Source organism: Mustelus asterias, chromosome 16 (assembly GCF_964213995.1).
Source record: "Mustelus asterias chromosome 16, sMusAst1.hap1.1, whole genome shotgun sequence".
NCBI classification, from domain to species: domain Eukaryota; kingdom Metazoa; phylum Chordata; class Chondrichthyes; order Carcharhiniformes; family Triakidae; genus Mustelus; species Mustelus asterias.
In genome coordinates, this window is record NC_135816.1 from 65,282,429 (window position 1) to 65,303,918 (window position 21,490).

At 51.2% G+C, this 21,490-nt stretch overlaps 1 protein-coding gene across 3 annotated transcripts in view; it reads left to right on the forward strand.

The window, feature by feature from the left end:
• The first annotated feature begins 7,643 nt into the window (after positions 1-7,643).
• fam53c (family with sequence similarity 53 member C) overlaps positions 7,644-21,490 on the forward strand; it is a 123,809-nt gene continuing 109,962 nt past the window's right edge. The window contains exons 1-2 of one of the 3 annotated variants that reach the window (XM_078231228.1): positions 7,644-7,721; positions 15,832-15,887. The gene's annotated coding sequence lies outside the window, so the exon portion shown is untranslated. The remainder of the gene's footprint in view (positions 7,722-15,831; positions 15,888-21,490) is intronic. The other 2 variants (XM_078231232.1, XM_078231230.1) reach the window with 2 other exon arrangements.

The window sequence follows — 21,490 nt, forward strand, 5'->3', positions numbered from 1 at the left end:
AGCACAGCTGTTAATCTAGATTAAAAGCCAAAGAAGGCAGACTGAAAATGAAAGGCTAAATGTAAAACTTGGCCATTAAGACACATTTCTAGCTTATCTGCACCTTCTGGTGCCTTGTTTATCCTGGCTCCAAAAAGTGTTGTCAGAGGTCCCATTTAGTTGTTCATTTAGGATTTATTTTGCCATGAATAAAGCATTGGAATGCCACAATTGGTCTTAGCAACTTTTAGATTTAGAATTCCAATTCACTAAAGTGAACCACACTGGAAACTATTGATCCTAGTACAAAGATGTTTACAGTGCTTTGTCTAGAATAATATCTGAAGTTGAGGTTTAATGGAGGATTAAAGGCCAGAGTGGGATGTCGGTGGCTGAAGGCATATGGCCACCATTGGTTTGACAGAGGGGGGAGGAGGAGTGAGTTATGATTCTGTTTCAGCAGTTGCGAACTGCCTGCTGGTTCAGAATGGGATGAAGCAGGTGGCATATTTGTGTGGAAGATGATGACTTTAGCCTTCCCAACTCTTAACTGGAGCAAGTTATCCAAGACTGGGCAGAATTTTCCCAAAAATGCAGTGTTACTTCAGGTAAGGCAAGAAAACCAATGGGAAACTAGCAGGCTTCACTACTTGCTGTACTGAACAAGTGTGTGCATTTTAAAAGGCGAAGCAAGATTCACACAGCTGAAGGGACAGGGCCTAAAGACACCAGCAAGATGCTTTGTTTTAAACTTATCCAACTTAAATGGCCTTCCCCACACACATTCATGCAGTGGGGCTCTCCACTCCATCACATGAGGAGAACCCCCCCCCCCCCCTCATGGGGCCCCCAGGACACTCCTTGGCTGGTGAGTGACATGTTTTCCTCCACACCCCTGGTGTGGTCACCATAACTGGTTTTCATTTTATAATGTCACACTGACACGGTGGGAGGATAAGGCACAGGTGGACATTAGTGTCAAGCCCAGTAAGTACATGTTAATTTATTGTTTGGAAATCAGTTTCACATTCCTTCTGGGCTAGATTGTAGCCAATGTCTTTCAAGTAGTATGACCACACGGGCACTGATGGGGCTGAGAAAATTGACTAGGTGGCTTTCATCACATGGAAAAGGATCCATTCAGAACATGTTGCCAAGAGGAGAATGGGGATAGGGTGGATGGACCCATAAGTTATCATTGGAATCTGAGAACTTCACAACACTTTGATCATGCTCTCGCACTAGTGCTCAAAACTATCAATTATGCCCCTTTTTTTGCATGAAGGATGGCAGAATTATGCTCCACTCCACACTTGCAGTATCCCACTAATGTTTGGCATCTAGGTTCAACTATAAAATATAACAGTACTAGCTGGGGTACATTTCAACAGCTAATATTTTATATTCAATTCTTCCTTGCAATCCTCCCTTTATATCTCATCTTATTCCATGTCTCCTGGTCCTTTTACCATCAGCTGATAGAAAAATGGTAGATTATTCCCCTCAACCTGTGATAACACTACCTCCTCTCAAATCTCCCCTCACTGTCATGAGAACCACCTCAGACTCTCCAACCCAACCTTGGAGCTAAATCTCTACACCCTTCACACATTCTGGTAAATCGTCTCTACACCCTCGTCCTCCCTAATGTGTGGTGACCAGAACTGGTTCACAATACTTCTTTTTAAGGCCTAAAAACGGCTTTATAATGGTTCAGCATAGCTTTACTAGTTTTGTACTAAAATGCCTGCTATTCATGGAGCCCAAAATCTCATGCTTTGCTAACCACTCTCTCTCTGTCCTGCACCTTCAACCATCTACGTACATGCACTCCTAGATCCCTCTATATCTGCGCACATGTTAGAGCTATGCTGTTAACTCGCTTACCTATCCCTTCTGGCAAAATGCACTACCTCTTACTTCTCTATTAAATTCCATCTGCCACTTCCCTGCCCATTCTGCTAACTTGTTGATGTCCTGTTGCAATAGATTGGTGTCATCCTCACTGCCTGACATACCAAATTTGGTATCAATATAAGGACATGCATTTTAAATACAGCAATGGTCCTAGCATAGACCCTTGGGAAAGAATACTGTCTACCATTCTCTAATCTGAAACAACTATTTACCACAGCTCCCTGTTTTCTGTCCTTAAACTACTTTTTAGAAAAACCCAAACTGACACTAACCCTCTAGTTTCATGACTTTCAATTTTGTTAACCAGCTTTTTTACGTCGTACTTTGCCAAATGCTTTCTTAACAACTATCTATTTGCATTCCCTCATCAACCTTCTGTTACTTAATCAAAAAATCCAACTGGATCAGTCAAACAGGACCTGCCTTTTACAAATCCATGCTGACTCTTAATTAACTGTGACCTCTCCAAGAGCATATTTTTCCCTGTGATTTTTTTTCTAAAATCTTACACAGGTCACCTTTGCTACTTCCCCACCCTGTGGCACCTCCCTCATCCCTTCCAGTATCTCCATTCCCACTTCACTTAGCAACCTGGGATGCAAGCCATCCAGACACAAACATATACACTCTAAGCATAGCTAGCCCTTCAAATACATCCAGCCTATCAATTTTCATCCCATCTGTTGCCCCCCACTTTTACTGTTTGTCAGCATCCTCTTTTTACATTAATATAAAGCATTCATTAAGTATTCTAGCCTTGCTCTGCACCTCTTGAGCATTTATCACATTCCTTGTCCCTAATAATCAATTAATTAATATCCACTTACAAGTTGCATGCCAGTTCATGTTGGGAATAGAATAGCATTCATTCAGGCAGTGCTGCCATGCAGCACCAGGGACCTGGGTTTGATTCTCGGCTTGGGTCAGTGTCTGTAGAGTCTGCGTGTTCTCCCCATGTCTGTGGGTTTCCTCCCACAGTCCAAACGATGTGCTGGTTAGGTGCATTGGCCATGCTAAATTCTCCCTCCGTGTACCTGAACAGGTGCCAGAGTGTGGCAACTTGGGATTTTAACAGTAACTTCATTGCAGTGTTAAGGTAAGCCTACTTGTGACAACTTAATTAATATATTCTCTTTACCAGTCCTTCCTTCCTTTTTATCTCCCATCTTTGTATTTGGTCTGGTACTTGCTTGAAGGAATCACCACCTATGCATCATACACTTATTTTTCTTTGTATTCTATATCTGCCTCATCCAAGAAGTACAGGCTTCGGTTCCTCTACCTTTTACCCCACCTTGCTGTAATGTATCTAAAACACACTTTTAGACCACTCATTGCAGTTTTTCCTTTGCTTAAATCCCATTGAGGTTGGCCCTCATTCTTTGGTTTTTTTTTGTTTCTCTCTGCTCTTTTTCTATTATTCTAAACTTTATGACCACTTTTGCCCAAATGTTCCTTCACAGCCACAGGGCCCACCCCATTCCCCAGATCCAGCAATGCCTTTTCCCTAGTTGGACTGAGCATGTACTGATCAAGGAATTTCTCCTGAAATATTTCAAATTCCACCCTCTTCTTTCCCTTTTCCTCTTGACATTTGCCTAAATATCTCCACTCTCTAGTTCTTGGCACATTTCTGTAATGTTCCTGCAGATTTCCTGCTCTCTCTTGCCCACTATTTAGAGGTCTATAAGAGTACCCCGGTAGTATGATCATTCTTTTGTTTAGCCTGAACAAATAGATTTTGATTTTGCAATTGCCCCCAAAATCAGACATGTCTCTTTTCAACACTGCAATGTTTCCCCTTCCCTATCTATTGTGAACACTTGTATTTGCAAATATTCAGTGCTTGTCCTCATTGTTAAGCCTGGTTTCCAATATTGCCGCTGCAGCATACACATGACTTTGTGCTTGTCAGCTTAACAACAATATTCACCACACTGTATTTGCATAAACCAGTCTTTGTATTCCTCCTAGTCCTTGGTCTGCTCTTATGGTACTACTTCCTTCTCTAGTACTATTCAACACATTCATCTCTTTACGCACTTATTCCTCTTTCCTATTTCTATATGCAGTGCCCATCTTTTGACCTTCCCTGGACACTATTGAAACTTCCATGAGGTAACTGGATTCAAGTCATATTGAGATGCAACCCTTCCCTTTTGAGTAGGTGCCTACTGTCCCAGAACTGGTCTCAATGCCCAATAATCTGAAGCCCTTCCTCTTGCATCATACTTCCTTCCATGTTTACTCTTGCTGGCAATATGATATTGGTAACAATCCAGAAATTACTAGCCCTGAGACCCTACTTTTTAACCTACCTCCTTGGGTCCCCAAAATCTGATTGTTGGACCTCAATACCTTCCCCCTTTGGGTACTGACATGTACCATAACTTCTGGCTTGTGCCCTTCAGTGAACATTTTTCACTCACTCCATGATCTCCTTTGCTCTGGCCCCAAGTGGACAACACCATTTTAGGACTCTGATAGTTGGTCTGTTTTTTTTTCCCCTAAAGTGGAATTGACTGTAACAACTGCAATTCTATGCTTTGCTGTTCCCTCCTTTTCCATTCCTTGCCCATTAGTGCCAATGATTGAACTGCACTCCATCATGGTATTGTCACTTGCAGTAGTCTCTCTCCAATGCTGAGCAGCAGTTTTGGGTGGTGCACATACTCCAAAGACTTTCCATCTCTCCTACTTTTCCAGATGGTTACCAATCTACTATCTCAAACCTGCCCTGTAGTGTGACCAGCTCCTGAAAAGTACAATTTGAGAAACTTGTATTCTCCCTTGTACTTTGCAGTGGATTGTTGCTTATTGACAATCATATTGCTAATTGAATGGTATGTCACTTTGCGTGAGTCACATACCTCCTGAAACATTAGCCATCTAAAGAATTTGATTTTAAAAAGATTGACATTCCTGATTTAATCCCAGAGATCAGTGTCATTACAGGTATTGTTCTGCCTTTTGTGCACCTGGAGAGATTTGGAAGTGGCCGTGGGCAGGAGGCTATTGTAAATGAGCCCTCAGTATAATAAGCTACACAGGAATAGAGGAAATCCTAGCAGTGAAGGATACACCATTATGTACTGTATTAATGAGTAGGATGAACAATGCATTCAAATTAAATCAATGCCTTAAAGTAAAATCACGATCTTTGGAGCTTTAAATTCTATGGCTTTGCACCCTTTTTTAATGAGGGTAAGAGAGCATCTCTTTTCTCGTATTAAATGTCCCCTTTGTTGCGTGCTTAGAGTAGTAAAGGGTAGGGCTTCTTAAGTGTGAACTATGATATCAGTGTAAATGATAGGAATAAGGTGGGCGGTGCAGTGGTTGGCACTGCTGCCTCATAGTGCTAATGACCTGGGTTCAAGTTCCAGCCTTGGGAAACTGGAGTTGGCATTTTCTCCCTGGATTCTCTGGTTTCCTCCCACAGTCCAAAGATGTCCAGGTCAGGCTATACTAAATTGTCTCCAAGATGTATACGTTGGGGGAATTAGTGTAGATGTCATACAATCATAGAATCTTTAGAGTGTGGGAGGCACCCAGAGGAAACCCACGTAGACATGGGGAGACTATGCAAACTCCACACAGACAGTGACCCAAGCCAGGAATCGAACCCTGCTCCCTGGAGTTGAGGCAGCAGTGCTGGCTGCTGTGCTGCCCATGGGGTAATTGTGTGGGGTTATAGGATAGGGACTTTGAGATGCTCTGGAGAGTTGGTACAGACTTGAAGGGCTGAATGGCACTGTAGAAATACTGTGGAATGCATTATATTTGCAGCCTGAGACTGATGGTAACTGTGAAATTCAGGGTTTCTACTTTCACCTAATGGCCTTCTCTGGCTGAGGTAATGATAAACAACACTGTCCTAAGTGGATAACGTGCCTTATGCTGACTGCTTTGGGTACAAAAAATGGCAGCCAGTACGATCAAATATTTAAAAACTAGTGCATTAGTGGAATGGTTTCCTTCAAAAGAGATTGAATTTGTTTGTGCAGCACTATCTGCGGAGAATCGATGTAAAGAGACACTTTTTAAAATATGAATCCAATGCCCTTTTAGGCAGCAGGAGACATACATTACTGCTCCTTCTTCCTCTTTAGCAGCACTCCCTTACACCAGTATGGAGAAAATCTCATCTCATCTCTGGCTGATACTCACCCAGAAAATTGCTGAATTGATTTTAATACTTTAATTTAATGTTTCCTTTTGCTGAAATTGGGAGCAGATCTTAATACAGAGTTCAGCCAGCATAAAACAATAGAAAGTCGTGAAGGTTAAGGATGGCAGTGGCCTTTGCTACCATGTGGCTTAGGCAGCTGTTTGTTCTCTTCGGTAATTTAAGTTCCTTTTTTTGTGGCAAGGGGACAGAAACCAGCACATATTTACTTTTAAGAAAACACTTGCTTTTTCCCCAAACGAAAGAACAAGCATGTGACGCGTTTTAAATCACAGAAACAGAAGATCGCCCAAAGGAACGTTAATGAATTAATTTCTAAATTGGAGAAAACCACAAAAAAAAATCTGTCGGGCTAACTTCACTTGGTGACCCGGTGGCAAATTAAAATGAATATAAATAAATACGTACTGAAGATAAAAACATATTAAGCTTCGGGTTTGCAATAAATGCTCTCAAGGCTCCAGCTGAGTGTTAAGTATGGTATTCCCTACTTTAGCTGAAAATTAACATTCGGCATGAAAAAAGAGAATAAAATTTTTATTTTTTAAAAATAAAACTTTCTCCCTTCCCCGAAGGGAAGTTTGCCATTTTTTTTAAAAAAGTCGTTTTTATCTGCACTTGCACCGCTAGTAATGCTGAAATTGCTGTGAAAAGGGAGGAAGAAGCACAGATGGATGAATGAATGATAAAAGTGAATGGATTGGGAACTCAATCACATCACTGGCAACAGCATGGGAACCGGGGGAGAAAACTACAACTCCCAGCAGCCTCTGGGCCGCAGGCCAGACTGTCCCAACCGGAGAGAGGGGAAACCATTACCAATCCCCCTCTCACCCCACCAAGCTTCCAACGGTGACTTCTCAAATAACCTCTTCTCTATGAACAACTCGCAAATTCCAAACAAAATGCTCTCAATCTGGGCGCAAATAAATATCCGTATCTGAGTACTCTATTCATTTATTTCCACATGCACACCCCCATGGCTAGATTACGTTGGTGCGGTCTATTTGACTCGTTCAGCGTCTCTCCCTCTTTGGACTGAACCATTCCAGAATAGAGGAATCCTCACATCGGGCAGACGACTGTTTCCCCACAAAGGATTTCACAAAAAGCAACTAAGCGCTCAGACTAGCTTAATTTTATTACTTCTAGTTGCAATACGTAACTTAAAGTGCAAAGACCAACGTTTCTGCCGGCAGCAGCTATTTCGATTAAAGTTAGTCTCCCCTTTGATATTTCCCCCATTTCTATTTGCCCGGTGAGCAGGGCTTCCCTCAGTCGCCATTCTGGTTTCAGATAACCTGTTCTACAGTGGGGGGGGAGGGGGATGTGCGGCTGCTGAGAATTAATGATAGACTTTTTTAAAAACTCAAGTAGTTCGAAATCTTGTGATACATTGATGATTAATATTAGGAAATGATTAGTGGCTAACCAGCCGTTGGGGGGGGGGGGAGAGGGGATTTATTTGTGGAGGCTGGGCTCCACCCCCCTCCCCGAGAGGCGGGCGGTAGTTGGTAGTGACCAGAAGCTATATAAGACAGTGGAGTGGTCCCTATTGCTCAGTTGCCTGGAGCGCGTTACTAGGGAGACGGCGGCGGAGGTAGTCGGAGCAGCAGCAGCGGGGACACTGATGGTAGCGGTGGGTGCATCCACTTGTGAGACCCCCCCCCCCCAAACATTGCAACGGTGGCACGATCCTCCCGGGGGGGGTGGGGGGTTCGAGACCCGCGTCGGCCCAGCACACTTTTGGGGGGGGGGGGGGGGGGAAACCTGCCCAGCAGTTTTGTTTTTTTGCACCCCCCCGCCTCTCCCTCGTTGGGTTAAGTGGAGAGTTTGGTTTAGTTTATTATGTGTGAGTTTGTCAGGTAAGTGCTCTTGTTGTTAAGTGCAGGAGAGCCCGGGCTCCCCCCCCCCCTGCTGGGGAGAGGCTGCAGAGTGAGCCCTGGGGAAGGGAGGAGGATTCACAGGGAAGGAAGATCTGAGAGCCACTTGTTGGGAAGTTTCCATTCTTTCACCTCCCCCCCCCCCCCCTTCCCTTCCCACTATCCTGACCACATGAAACTCCTGACAGCTCCAAGTTTTTTTTTCTTAAAACTTACCACTTTCTTCGCCAGCAATAAAAGCACATTACTCTGTAATTTTGTTTTCCACCTGGAGATTGCATATTGTGTTCATTGGCCTCTGCAAGTGCAGCAGGTATTACATTCTTATTCCCCACTGTGGAGTAATTTCTATTCTTGGGGGTTGGGGTTGGGGGGTGGTGTGTGGAGTAGAGAGGAGGAGCCTCTTTTATTCTCTAAAGATGCCCTCATGCTTTGAGGTGACCCCCAGACTGTTGCAGCTCTCGCTGAGGTGGCACAGGCCTCGTCCCTCGGCTCCTGCCTCAGTAGCTGCCACCAGGAGGGGCATCAGAGTTGACTTGTCAGGTTTGCTCGATTCAGCCACCCCTCTCCTTCCTTCTCATAACATTGTTCTGCAGCTGCCCCCCCCCCCCAACCTTTCTAACACGCGACCCCCCCCCCGTCTCCCCTTCTCCCCTTCCCACATCTCTCTCATTCACCCCATATCTCTTTCGCCCCCCCCTCCCCATCTCTCATTCTTTGCCCCCCCCCTCCCAATCTGTCATTCTTTGCCCCCCCCTCCCAATCTGTCATTCTTTGGCCCCCCTCCCCATCTCTCATTCTTTGCCCCCCCTCCCCATCTCTCATTCTTTGCCCCCCCTCCCCATATCTCATTCGCCCCCCCTCCCCATCTCTCATTCGCCCCCCCTCCCCATCTCTCATTCGCCCCCCCTCCCCATCTCTCATTCGCCCCCCTCCCCATCTCTCATTCGCCCCCCTCCCCATCTCTCATTCGCCCCCCTCCCCATCTCTCATTCTTTGCCCCCCCTCCCAATCTCTCATTCTTTGCCCCCCCTCCCCATCTCTCATTCTTTGCCCCCCCTCCCCATCTCTCATTCTTTGCCCCCCCTCCCCATCTCTCATTCTTTGCCCCCCCTCCCAATCTCTCATTCTTTGCCCCCCCTCCCCATCTCTCATTCTTTGCCCCCCCTCCCCATCTCTCATTCTTTGCCCCCCCTCCCCATCTCTCATTCTTTGCCCCCCCCCTCCCAATCTGTCATTCTTTGCCCCCCCCTCCCAATCTGTCATTCTTTGGCCCCCCTCCCCATCTCTCATTCTTTGCCCCCCCTCCCCATCTCTCATTCTTTGCCCCCCCTCCCCATATCTCATTCGCCCCCCCTCCCCATCTCTCATTCGCCCCCCCTCCCCATCTCTCATTCGCCCCCCCTCCCCATCTCTCATTCGCCCCCCCTCCCCATCTCTCATTCGCCCCCCCTCCCCATCTCTCATTCGCCCCCCTCCCCATCTCTCATTCGCCCCCCCTCCCCATCTCTCATTCGCCCCCCTCCCCATCTCTCATTCTTTGCCCCCCCTCCCAATCTCTCATTCTTTGCCCCCCTCCCCATCTCTCATTCTTTGCCCCCCCTCCCCATCTCTCATTCTTTGCCCCCCCTCCCCATCTCTCATTCTTTGCCCCCCCTCCCCATCTCTCATTCTTTGCCCCCCCTCCCCATCTCTCATTCTTTGCCCCCCCTCCCCATCTCTCATTCTTTGCCCCCCCTCCCCATCTCTCATTCTTTGCCCCCCCTCCCCATCTCTCATTCGCCCCCCCTCCCCATCTCTCATTCGCCCCCCCCTCCCCATCTCTCATTCGCCCCCCCTCCCCATCTCTCATTCGCCCCCCCTCCCCATCTCTCATTCGCCCCCCCTCCCCATCTCTCATTCGCCCCCCCTCCCCATCTCTCATTCGCCCCCCCTCCCCATCTCTCATTCGCCCCCCCTCCCCATCTCTCATTCGCCCCCCCTCCCCATCTCTCATTCGCCCCCCCTCCCCATCTCTCATTCGCCCCCCCTCCCCATCTCTCATTCGCCCCCCCTCCCCATCTCTCATTCGCCCCCCCTCCCCATCTCTCATTCGCCCCCCCTCCCCATCTCTCATTCGCCCCCCCTCCCCATCTCTCATTCGCCCCCCCTCCCCATCTCTCATTCTTTGCCCCCCCTCCCCATCTCTCATTCTTTGCCCCCCCTCCCCATCTCTCATTCTTTGCCCCCCCTCCCCATCTCTCATTCTTTGCCCCCCCTCCCCATCTCTCATTCGCCCCCCCTCCCCATCTCTCATTCGCCCCCCTCCCCATCTCTCATTCGCCCCCCCCTCCCCATCTCTCATTCGCCCCCCCTCCCCATCTCTCATTCGCCCCCCCTCCCCATCTCTCATTCGCCCCCCCTCCCCATCTCTCATTCTTTGCCCCCCCTCCCCATCTCTCATTCTTTGCCCCCCCTCCCCATCTCTCATTCGCCCCCCCCTCCCCATCTCTCATTCGCCCCCCCTCCCCATCTCTCATTCGCCCCCCCTCCCCATCTCTCATTCGCCCCCCCCTCCCCATCTCTCATTCGCCCCCCCTCCCCATCTCTCATTCGCCCCCCCTCCCCATCTCTCATTCGCCCCCCCTCCCCATCTCTCATTCGCCCCCCCTCCCCATCTCTCATTCGCCCCCCCTCCCCATCTCTCATTCGCCCCCCCTCCCCATCTCTCATTCGCCCCCCCTCCCCATCTCTCATTCGCCCCCCCTCCCCATCTCTCATTCGCCCCCCCTCCCCATCTCTCATTCGCCCCCCCTCCCCATCTCTCATTCGCCCCCCTCCCCATCTCTCATTCGCCCCCCCCTCCCATCTCTCATTCGCCCCCCCTCCCCATCTCTCATTCGCCCCCCCTCCCCATCTCTCATTCTTTGCCCCCCTCCCCATCTCTCATTCTTTGCCCCCCCTCCCCATCTCTCATTCTTTGCCCCCCCCTCCCCATCTCTCATTCTTTGCCCCCCTCCCCATCTCTCATTCGCCCCCCCTCCCCATCTCTCATTCGCCCCCCCCTCCCCATCTCTCATTCGCCCCCCCTCCCCATCTCTCATTCGCCCCCCCTCCCCATCTCTCATTCGCCCCCCCTCCCCATCTCTCATTCGCCCCCCCTCCCCATCTCTCATTCGCCCCCCTCCCCATCTCTCATTCGCCCCCCCTCCCCATCTCTCATTCGCCCCCCCTCCCCATCTCTCATTCGCCCCCCCTCCCCATCTCTCATTCGCCCCCCCTCCCCATCTCTCATTCTTTGCCCCCCCTCCCCATCTCTCATTCTTGCCCCCCCTCCCCATCTCTCATTCTTTGCCCCCCTCCCCATCTCTCATTCCTTTGCCCCCCTCCCCATCTCTCATTTGCCCCCCTCCCCATCTCTCATTCGCCCCCCCTCCCCATCTCTCATTCGCCCCCCCTCCCCATCTCTCATTCGCCCCCCCTCCCCATCTCTCATTCGCCCCCCCTCCCCATCTCTCATTCGCCCCCCCTCCCCATCTCTCATTCGCCCCCCCTCCCCATCTCTCATTCGCCCCCCCTCCCCATCTCTCATTCGCCCCCCCTCCCCATCTCTCATTCGCCCCCCCTCCCCATCTCTCATTCGCCCCCCCTCCCCATCTCTCATTCGCCCCCCTCCCCATCTCTCATTCGCCCCCCCTCCCCATCTCTCATTCGCCCCCCTCCCCATCTCTCATTCGCCCCCCCTCCCCATCTCTCATTCGCCCCCCCTCCCCATCTCTCATTCGCCCCCCCTCCCCATCTCTCATTCGCCCCCCCTCCCCATCTCTCATTCGCCCCCCCTCCCCATCTCTCATTCGCCCCCCCTCCCCATCTCTCATTCGCCCCCCTCCCCATCTCTCATTCGCCCCACCCTGCCATCTCTCATTCTTTGCCCCCCCCCCCCCATCACTCGTTTGCAACTCCCCCATTTCTCTCATTTGCCCCCCCCTGCACTCTGGTCGGTTCCCACCCCTCTGGATTCCCCTCCCCACCCCCACCCCTCTGGATTCCCCCCCCCACACCCACCCCTCTGGATTCACCCCTCTGGATTCACCCCCCACACCCACCCCTCTGGATTCCCCCCCCACACCCACCCCTCTGGATTCCCCCCCCACACACCCACCCCTCTGGATTCCCCCCCCCCACACCCACCCCTCTGGATTCCCCCCCCCACACCCACCCCTCTGGATTCCCCCCCCCCACACCCACCCCTCTGGATTCCCCCCCCCCCCACACCCACCCCTCTGGATTCCCCCCCCCCCCACACCCACCCCTCTGGATTCCCCCCCCCCACACCCACCCCTCTGGATTCCCCCCCCCCACACCCACCCCTCTGGATTCCCCCCCCACACCCACCCCTCTGGATTCCCCCCCACACCCACCCCTCTGGATTCCCCCCCACACCCACCCCCCTGGATTCCCCCCCCACACCCACACCTCCGGATTCCCCCCCCCCCACACACACCCCTCCGCATTCCCCCCCCCCACACCCACCCCTCCGGATTACCCACCCCTCCGGATTTTCCACCCCTCTGGATTTCCCCTCCCCACCCCTCTGGTTTCTCTCACCCCCCCCCCCCCCCTTCTCCCCACCCCTCTGGATGCGCCCCCCTCCCCACCCCTCTGGATGCCCCCCCCCCTCCCCACCCCTCTGGATGCCCCCCCCCTCCCCACCCCTCTGGATGCCCCCCCCCTCCCCTCTCCACCCCTCTGGATGCGCCCCCCCTCCCCCACCCCTCTGGATGCGCCCCCCTTCCCCACCCCTCTGGATGAGCCCCCCCTCCCCACCCCTCTGGATGAGCCCCCCCTCCCCACCCCTCTGGATGCCCCCCCCTCCCCACCCCTCTGGATGCCCCCCCCTCCCCACCCCTCTGGATGCCCCCCCCTCCCCACCCCTCTGGATGCCCCCCCCTCCCCACCCCTCTGGATGCCCCCCCTCCCCACCCCTCTGGATGCCCCCCCCTCCCCACCCCTCTGGATCACACCCCCTCCCCCTCTGGATCACCCCCCCCTCCCCCTCTGGATCACCCCCCCCTCCCCCTCTGGATCACCCCCCCCTCCCCCTCTGGATCACCCCCCCCTCCCCCTCTGGATCACCCCCCCCTCCCCCTCTGGATCACCCCCCCCTCCCCCTCTGGATCACCCCCCCCTCCCCCTCTGGATCACCCCCCCCTCCCCCTCTGGATCACCCCCCCCACCCCCTCTGGATCACCCCCCCCTCCCCCTCTGGATCACCCCCCCCTCCCCCTCTGGATCACCCCCCCCTCCCCCTCTGGATCACCCCCCCCTCCCCCTCTGGATCACCCCCCCCTCCCCCTCTGGATCACCCCCCCCTCCCCCTCTGGATCACCCCCCCCTCCCCCTCTGGATCACCCACCCCTCCTCCCCCTCTGGATCACCCCCCCCTCCCCCTCTGGATCACCCCCTCCCCCCCCCCTCTGGATCACCCCCTCCCCCCCCCCTCTGGATTCCACCCCCCCCTCTGGATTCCACCCCCCCCTCTGGATTCCACCCCCCCCCTCTGGATTCCACCCCCCCCCTCTGGATTCCACCCCCCCCCTCTGGATTCCCCCTGATCACCCCCCCCCTCTGGATTCCACCCCCCCCTCTGGATTCCACCCCCCCCCTCTGGATTCCACCACCCCCCCCTCTGGATTCCACCACCCCCCCCTCTGGATTCCACCACCCCCCCCTCTGGATTCCACCCCCTCCCCTCTGGATTCCACCCCCCCCCTCTGGATTCCACCCCCCCCCTCTGGATTCCACCCCCCCCCTCTGGATTCCACCACCCCCCCTCTGGATTCCCACCCCCCCCCTCTGGATTCCCACCCCCCCCCTCTGGATTCCCACCCCCCCCCTCTGGATTCCCACCCCCCCCCTCTGGATTCCCACCCCCCCCTCTGGATTCCCACCCCCCCCCTCTGGATTCCCACCCCCCCCCTCTGGATTCCCACCCCCCCCCCTCTGGATTCCCACCCCCCCCCCTCTGGATTCCCACCCCCCCCCCTCTGGATTCCCACCCCCCCCCTCTGGATTCCCACCCCCCCCCTCTGGATTCCCACCCCCCCCCTCTGGATTCCCACCCCCCCCCTCTGGATTCCACCCCCCCTCTGGATTCCACCCCCCCTCCCCCCGGATTCCAACCCCCCCCCCCCCCAGATTCCAACCCCCCCCCCTGGATTCCAACGCCCCCCCCCTCTGGATTCCACCCCCCCCCTCTGGATTCCACCCCCCCCCTCTGGATTCCCACCCCCCCCTCTGGATTCCCACCCCCCCCCTCTGGATTCCACCCCCCCCTCTGGATTCCAACCCCCCCCCCCCCGGATTCCAACCCCCCCCCCCCCAGATTCCAACCCCCCCCTGGATTCCAACGCCCCCCCCCTCTGGATTCCACCCCCCCCCTCTGGATTCCACCCCCCCCCTCTGGATTCCACCCCCCCCCTCTGGATTCCACCCCCCCCTCTGGATTCCACCCCCCCCCTCTGGATTCCACCCCCCCCCCTCTGGATTCCACCCCCCCCCCTCTGGATTCCACCCCCCCCCTCTGGATTCCACCCCCCCCTCTGGATTCCACCCCCCCCCTCTGGATTCCACCCCCCCCCCTCTGGATTCCACCCCCCCCCCCTCTGGATTCCACCACCCCCCCCCTCTGGATTCCACCACCCCCCCCCTCTGGATTCCACCACCCCCCCCCCTCTGGATTCCACCCCCACCCCCTCTGGATTCCACCACCCCCCCCCCTCTGGATTCCACCCCCACCCCCTCTGGATTCCACCCCCACCCCCTCTGGATTCCACCCCCACCCCCTCTGGATTCCACCCCCACCCCCTCTGGATTCCACCCCCACCCCCTCTGGATTCCAACCCCCCCCCCCGGATTCCAAACCCCCCCCCCCCCCGGATTCCAAACCCCCCCCCCCCCCCCCCCCCCCCCCCGGATTCCAACGCCCCCCCCCCCCCCCCCGGATTCCAACCCCCCCCCCCCCCTGGATTCCAACCCCCCCCGCCCCCCTGGATTCCAACCCCCCCCTCCCCCGGATTCCAACCCCCCCCCCCCCTGGATTCCAACCGTCCCACCCTGCTGTTCCACCCCCGATCCCTCCGGTTCTTCACCCCCTCACCCCTCCAGATCCCTCCGGTTCTCCCACCCCACCCGTCCCTCTGGTGGTCCCCGTTTCCCCTGTCCCTCTGGTCGTCTGACCCATCCCCCCATCCCTCTGGTTGTTGTTTGTCCCCGTCCCTCTGGTCGTGTCCCCACCCCCCCGGTCCCTCTGTTCCTCCCGTCCCGTCCCCCCAGTCCCTGTGTCGTCGTCCCCGTCCTTCTGGTCGTTGCTCCCCCTTCCCCGAGGTTGACATAAACGAATCCCACCATTATAGACAGCTAGCTCTTGGGAACTCATCCTACAACCTCGAGCTCATCCTTTTGTGCAGAAAAACTGTTCCATCGGTTGTTAAAGTTTGGAACTTCTACAAATGCTGTCTCGATTATTAATGTGAAGGGTAGATTTTCTCTGCGGAATTGTTCTGGAGAAAGTCATTAACCACCCGGTCTTTGAATTGTGGAACGGACTTGGGGCTAAATTGTCTATCCTTTTTCTTATGTGTTACATTTGTATTCTCACTTGAGCTCACTGGCTCATATATTCGTGCTTACTCGCTCTCTTTTGTTGTGTAAGAAGAGATATTAGAAAAACTTCTCCACACAATTGACAAAAGGTTGGAACTCTCCTCTGCAAGCTCAAGTGGTTAAATGGTCTACTTTTCTTATTTTTGTTTGCTTGCTCTCATGCACTAGTTTTGCTTCACTTACTCTCATTCACTCACACTCTCTCATGTATTCCCAACTTAGCCCAAGAACGAACGCATTGTGTGCAGAAACACAGTCCTGAATCCTGTTCTGTGAAGGTATGCAGGTTTTATGCATTTTTTTATTCAGAGGGTTTATTTTGAAATCTTGGAATCTGTTTGCATTTCTTCTGGATCTGCACGTAGTGTAGATTGTATATTGTGAGGGATATCCACTGTGGACGCTGTACTTTGCTGATAATGGGATATATTTTATCCAATATGATTATGCTCTTATGGATCCTGTAAGGAGTAAAGGAATAAAACAATTGGTCTCATAAAATGGTGACATGTACTGGGCAAAAATTGTGCTTTGAAATGGAAGGGCATGGTGTGAGGTTCCTGATTGTTTGTGTGATGTATTCCCAATGCCATTTGTACAATGATGATGTGAGAAGGGTAGATATTCTGAGTGGAGAGTAAAAGGAAGCGATTGTTAAGGGAACTGTGGTTATTGAGAGAATCTCCATTTGGTTCTCATTCATCTACCCTCCTCGCCTGAAGGTGCTAAGTTGGCCTCAGATGCAGTTCCACATGAGTACTCCAGTACCTCTGTGCCCATTCTTTGTGTGACAGTCTATTGCAACAAGGGAGGGGATAGACAAGGTCATCTGAATCTGGCGTGTGACAGGAGTCATTGAATAATGACCCTGGACAATTTTATTTCCAGCTTGAAGCACGATTGTGACGTACCTGAGATCCGATCATTTAGAACCAATCGAGAATGGAAACTGGAATCTTTCTTGACAGGGTAGCTCCAATTCCATACTGGGTGTCACGTGCCCCATGGATCCACATATTACGTTGGCTGAGGCCTGGGAATTACCTGCCTGCCTGTTGCATGAATTGATGATGACTCTTCAATACCAATGGAAAAGGGAAAGTGGCAAGACGGAAACTTAATAAGACCATAAGATATTGGAGCAGAATCAGACCATTCAGTCCATCAGATCCGCTCCGCCATGGTTGATAAGTTTCTCAGCCCCATTATCCTGCCTTTTCCCCATAACCTTTGATCCCGAGTGCTAGTATTATCAAAGGGGGAGAAATATTTTTCTTGAGAGTATTCTTTTTTTAAAAAAAACCATATGCTCTCAGGAAAGGCTAAAAATCTAGAAGTGACCGTTATCAATGTTTTAATGTGTTATGATTGCATTATTGATCATCCTTGTTGGTAACATTGATCTCCCATGCGATATTGTAAATTACGTATCACCACCTTTTCTGCTTCTGATAGTCAATGAAAGGAACGGCACAATTACTTTGTTAATAAGCTTTCTGTGTAAATTTAAAAAAAATTATTCATGGGATGTGGACATTGCTGGCTGAGCAAGCATTAATTGCCCATCCCTCATTGCCCCTCGAACCGAGTGGCTTGCTGGGCCATTTCAGAGGGCATTTAAAAGTTAACCACGTTGCTGTGGGATGGAGCCACATGTAGGCCAGACTAGGTAAGGATGGCAGATTTCTTTCCCTAATAAGACATTAGGAAACCAGATGGGTTTTTACAACAAACTCAGTTAATGGTTATCATTAAACTTTTAATTCCAGATTTTTTTTATTGAATTTGAATTTTACCATCATTGGATTTGAACCTGGGCCTCAGAGCATTACCTTAGGTCTCTTAATTACTAGTCTAGTTGTACCACTACACTACAATTGCACTGTGCTGCAAGGCAGGGTTGTTATTGTATGGACCAAGTCTTCATTCTTGTGAGGTTGGTGTAATTCCTTCTCTGAAAGAAGACGAGGGTTGATCCACTGGCTTGGTGGCAATGGTAGAGTGAGGTGACAGGTTATGGTTGGGTACAATTCTGCTGCTGATAGCCCAGTGTGCCTCATGGATGCCCAGTCTTGAGCTGCTAGATTTGTTCAAAGTCTATTCCATTCAGCGCAGTGATAATGCCTCGCAACACAATGTGAAAACAGGACTTTGTCTCCACTAAGATAGTGCAGTGGTCACTCCAACTGATGTTGTCATCGACAGATGCATCTGTGACAGGTAGATTGGTGAGGATGGGGTCAAGTATGTTTTTTTTCTCTTGGTTCCCTCACCAACTGCCGCAGTCCCAGTTTGCAGCAATAACCTTTAGAACCTGGCCAACTTGGTCTGTGGTTGTACTATCGAGCCACTCTTGGTGATGGATATTGAAGTCCCCCACTCAGAGTATATTCTGCGTCCTTGCCACCCTCAGTGCTTCCTCCAGGTGGTGTTCAACGTGGAGGAGTACTGATCCCTCAACTGAGGGGGGACAGTATGTGGTAATAAGCAGGAGACTTCCTTGCCTAGGCTTGAGAGTCAATACTGAAACTCCCTGCTAACTGTATATCACTATTATCGAAAGATTATATTTATATTATAGAAAGGATATTATTAAACTAGAAAGAGTGTAGAAAAGATTTACTAGGATGCTATTGGAACTTGATGGTTTGAGTTATAAGGAGAGGCTGGATAGACTGGGACTTTTTTCTCTGGAACGTAGAAGGCTGAGGGGTGATCTTGTAGAGGTCTATAAAATAATGAGGAGCATAGATCAGCTAGATAGTCAATATCTTTTCCCAAAGGTTGGGGGGTCTAAAACTAGAGGGCATAGGTTTAAGGTGATAGGGGAGAGATACAAAAGTGTCCAGGGGGCATTTTTTTCACACACAGGGTGGTGAGTGTCTGAAACAAGCTGCCAGAGGTAGTAGTAGAGGCGGGTATAATTTTGTCTTTTAAAAAGCATTTAGACAGTTACATGGGTAGGATGGGTATAGAGTGATATGGGCCAGTTGGGACTAACTTCGGGGTTTTAAAAAAAGGGTGGCATGGACAAGTTGGGTCAAAGGGCCTGTTTCCATGCTGTAAACCTCTATGACTATGCTGCCACCCGCTACCTCTGCTGCATAAGGAGGACTTTGCAGGATCGACAGGGCTGGGTTTGTTGTTGTCATTTCTGGTGCCTTGGCCGATGCTCGGTTTCAGTCCTATTGTAGCGATTGAATACAGCTGAGGGGTCAAAGGTAGGGTTCTGAAGACTGGAGGAACAGAGAGATCTTGGGGTCCATATCCACAGATCTCTAAAGGTTGCCACTCAAGTGGATAGAGCTGTGAAGAAGGCCTATAGCTTTTATTAACAGAGGGTTGGAGTTTAAGAGCCGTGGGGTTATGCTGCAACTGTACAGGACCTTGGTGAGATCACATTTGGAATATTGTGTGCAGTTCTGGTCACCTCACTATAAGAAGGATGTGGAAGCGCTGGAAAGAGTGCAGAGGAGATTTACCAGGATGCTGCCTGGTTTGGAGGGTAGGTCTTATGAGGAAAGGTTGAGGGAGCTAGGGCTGTTCTCTCTGGAGCGGAGGAGGCTGAGGGGAGACTTAATAGAGGTTTATAAAATGATGAAGGGGATAGATAGAGTGAACGTTCAAAGACTATTTCCTCGGGTGGATGGAGCTATAACAAGGGGGCATAACTATAGGGTTCGTGGTGGGAGATATAGGAAGGATATCAGAGGTAGGTTCTTTACGCAGAGAGTGGTTGGGGTGTGGAATGGACTGCCTGCAGTGATAGTGGAGTCAGACACTTTAGGAACATTTAAGCTGTTACTGGATAGGCACATGGAGCACATCAGGATGATGGGGAGTGGGATAGCTTGATCTTGGTTTCTGATAAAGCTCGGCACAACATCGTGGGCCGAAGGGCCTGTTCTGTGCTGTATTGTTCTATGTTCTATGAGTGGCTTGCTAGGCCATTTCAGAGGTCATGTAAGAGGGCATTGCAATAGGTCTGGAGTCGCATGTAGGCAGATTCCCTTCCCTGATGGACAGTAATGATTATGACACTCGACAGTGGTTTCATGGTGATCATTAGACTTTAAAATCCAAATGTTTTATTGAGTTTAAATTGGATAGGCTATTCCATCTGCCGTGGTGGGATTTGAACACAGGACCCCCTGGATTACTAGTCCAACAACAGTACCACTGCACCACCGTGTCCCCGTGTGGCCATCAAGGTCTAAGGTGGGATTTGAACCCAGAGTGTCTGACCTAGAGGTAGGGAGGCTACCTATCCACTGCACCAGGTCTCCTGCAATTCTTAAAGCCAGATAATTTAAATTCCCAGAGTTTTTCGATGTAATAAATGATTGAGGTTCAAGTAGTCTATCACTCAGGGTTGGATCTTATTGAGGCCTTGACCTCGTGTGTGAGAAGAATTCAAATGCTGTTCAATAAAATTGTCATATTAAAAGAAAGACTTGCATTTATGTAGTGCCTTTCACAATCACTGGGCATCCCTAACTAAACGCTTTCCAGCCAATGAAGTTTTTTAAAGTGTATTTACTGTTATAAGAAATGCAGCAACCAGTTGCACACAACAACCCCTCACAAACAGCAATGTGATGATAATGATTGGATCGTCTGTTATTGTGATGTTGATTGAGGAACGAATATTGGCCAGGACACGAGGGATAATTCCCCAACTCTTCAAACAGAATCTTTTGCATTCACCTGAGAGGGCAGATGGGGATTCAATCTCCTCTGACAGTGCAGCACTCCCTAGTAAAACATTGGAGTGCCAGCCTTGATTTTTGCATTCAAGTTCTGGAATGGGGCTTGAACTCTCAACCTTCTGACTCTGGTGAGTGTGCAATGAACTGAGCCACAGCTGACCCTGAGGGTGACACAGTGGTTAGCACTGCTGCCGCACAGCGTCAGGAATCCGGGTTCATTTCCAGCCTTGGGCGAGTGTCTGTGTCGAGTTTGCATGTTGCCTGCGTGGGTTTCCTCCCACGCTCCAAAGATGTGCGGGTTAGGTTGATTGGTCATGCTCAATTGCCCCTAGTGTCAGGGCGATTAGCAGAGTAAATAGTTGGGGTACGGGGATAGGGTCTGGGTGGGATTGTTGTCGGTACAGGCCTGATGGGCCGAATGGCCTCCTTCTGCACTGTATGGGTCCCTCCCTCCTTGCACACCTGTATTTTCTGGAAGGAGGAAGCACTTAGTGATTCCATTCCCCCCCCCCCCCAAAAAAAAATTAAGAGACATTTTGAAAATCTACAATGTGCCTGAAAATATTATTTGTAATGCTAAACTGGGATACTAAACCCTTCCTCCCATGTGATTCAAAAACTCACTGAACTGTAAAGACTTGCTTGAGTCAACATGATCACTTTGAGCTTCATTTAGTAAAGAATTGCAGATACTATTCTAAACTATCGTTTTTTCCCCCTCTTCCTTTCTTGATCTTTTTCACATCCAAATCAAAATGGATGACATAACTCTTCAAGGCGGTGGTCAAATTGAAGGGTTCACCTGAGGCCCTAGTCCAGGGAAGTAAAATGCAAGTTGTTTGCATCTTTCAATTCAACTTGGTCATTGCCTCATTAATTTTGCTTGTTCTTGGTTACTTGTACAGTAAGTCCCTGTTTGTTAAGTTCTGCTTTAATGTTAATCAGTTAATGGAGCCTGTATTCTCAATTAACTGTTCGGAGTTTAATTTTAATGTTGTTTGCTGCTGGATCTGACATAGGGCCATGTGACATGATCGGCATCATTTTGGAGTGGCCTCTGCTGCTACCTGACCCTCTGCTTTGCGGCCTCTGACCCCCACCCAGTTCACAGCCTCTGATCCTCTGTCCTGCTGCTGAACCCCGGTTCGTGTTGTCCTCCTGTAAGTTTAAGC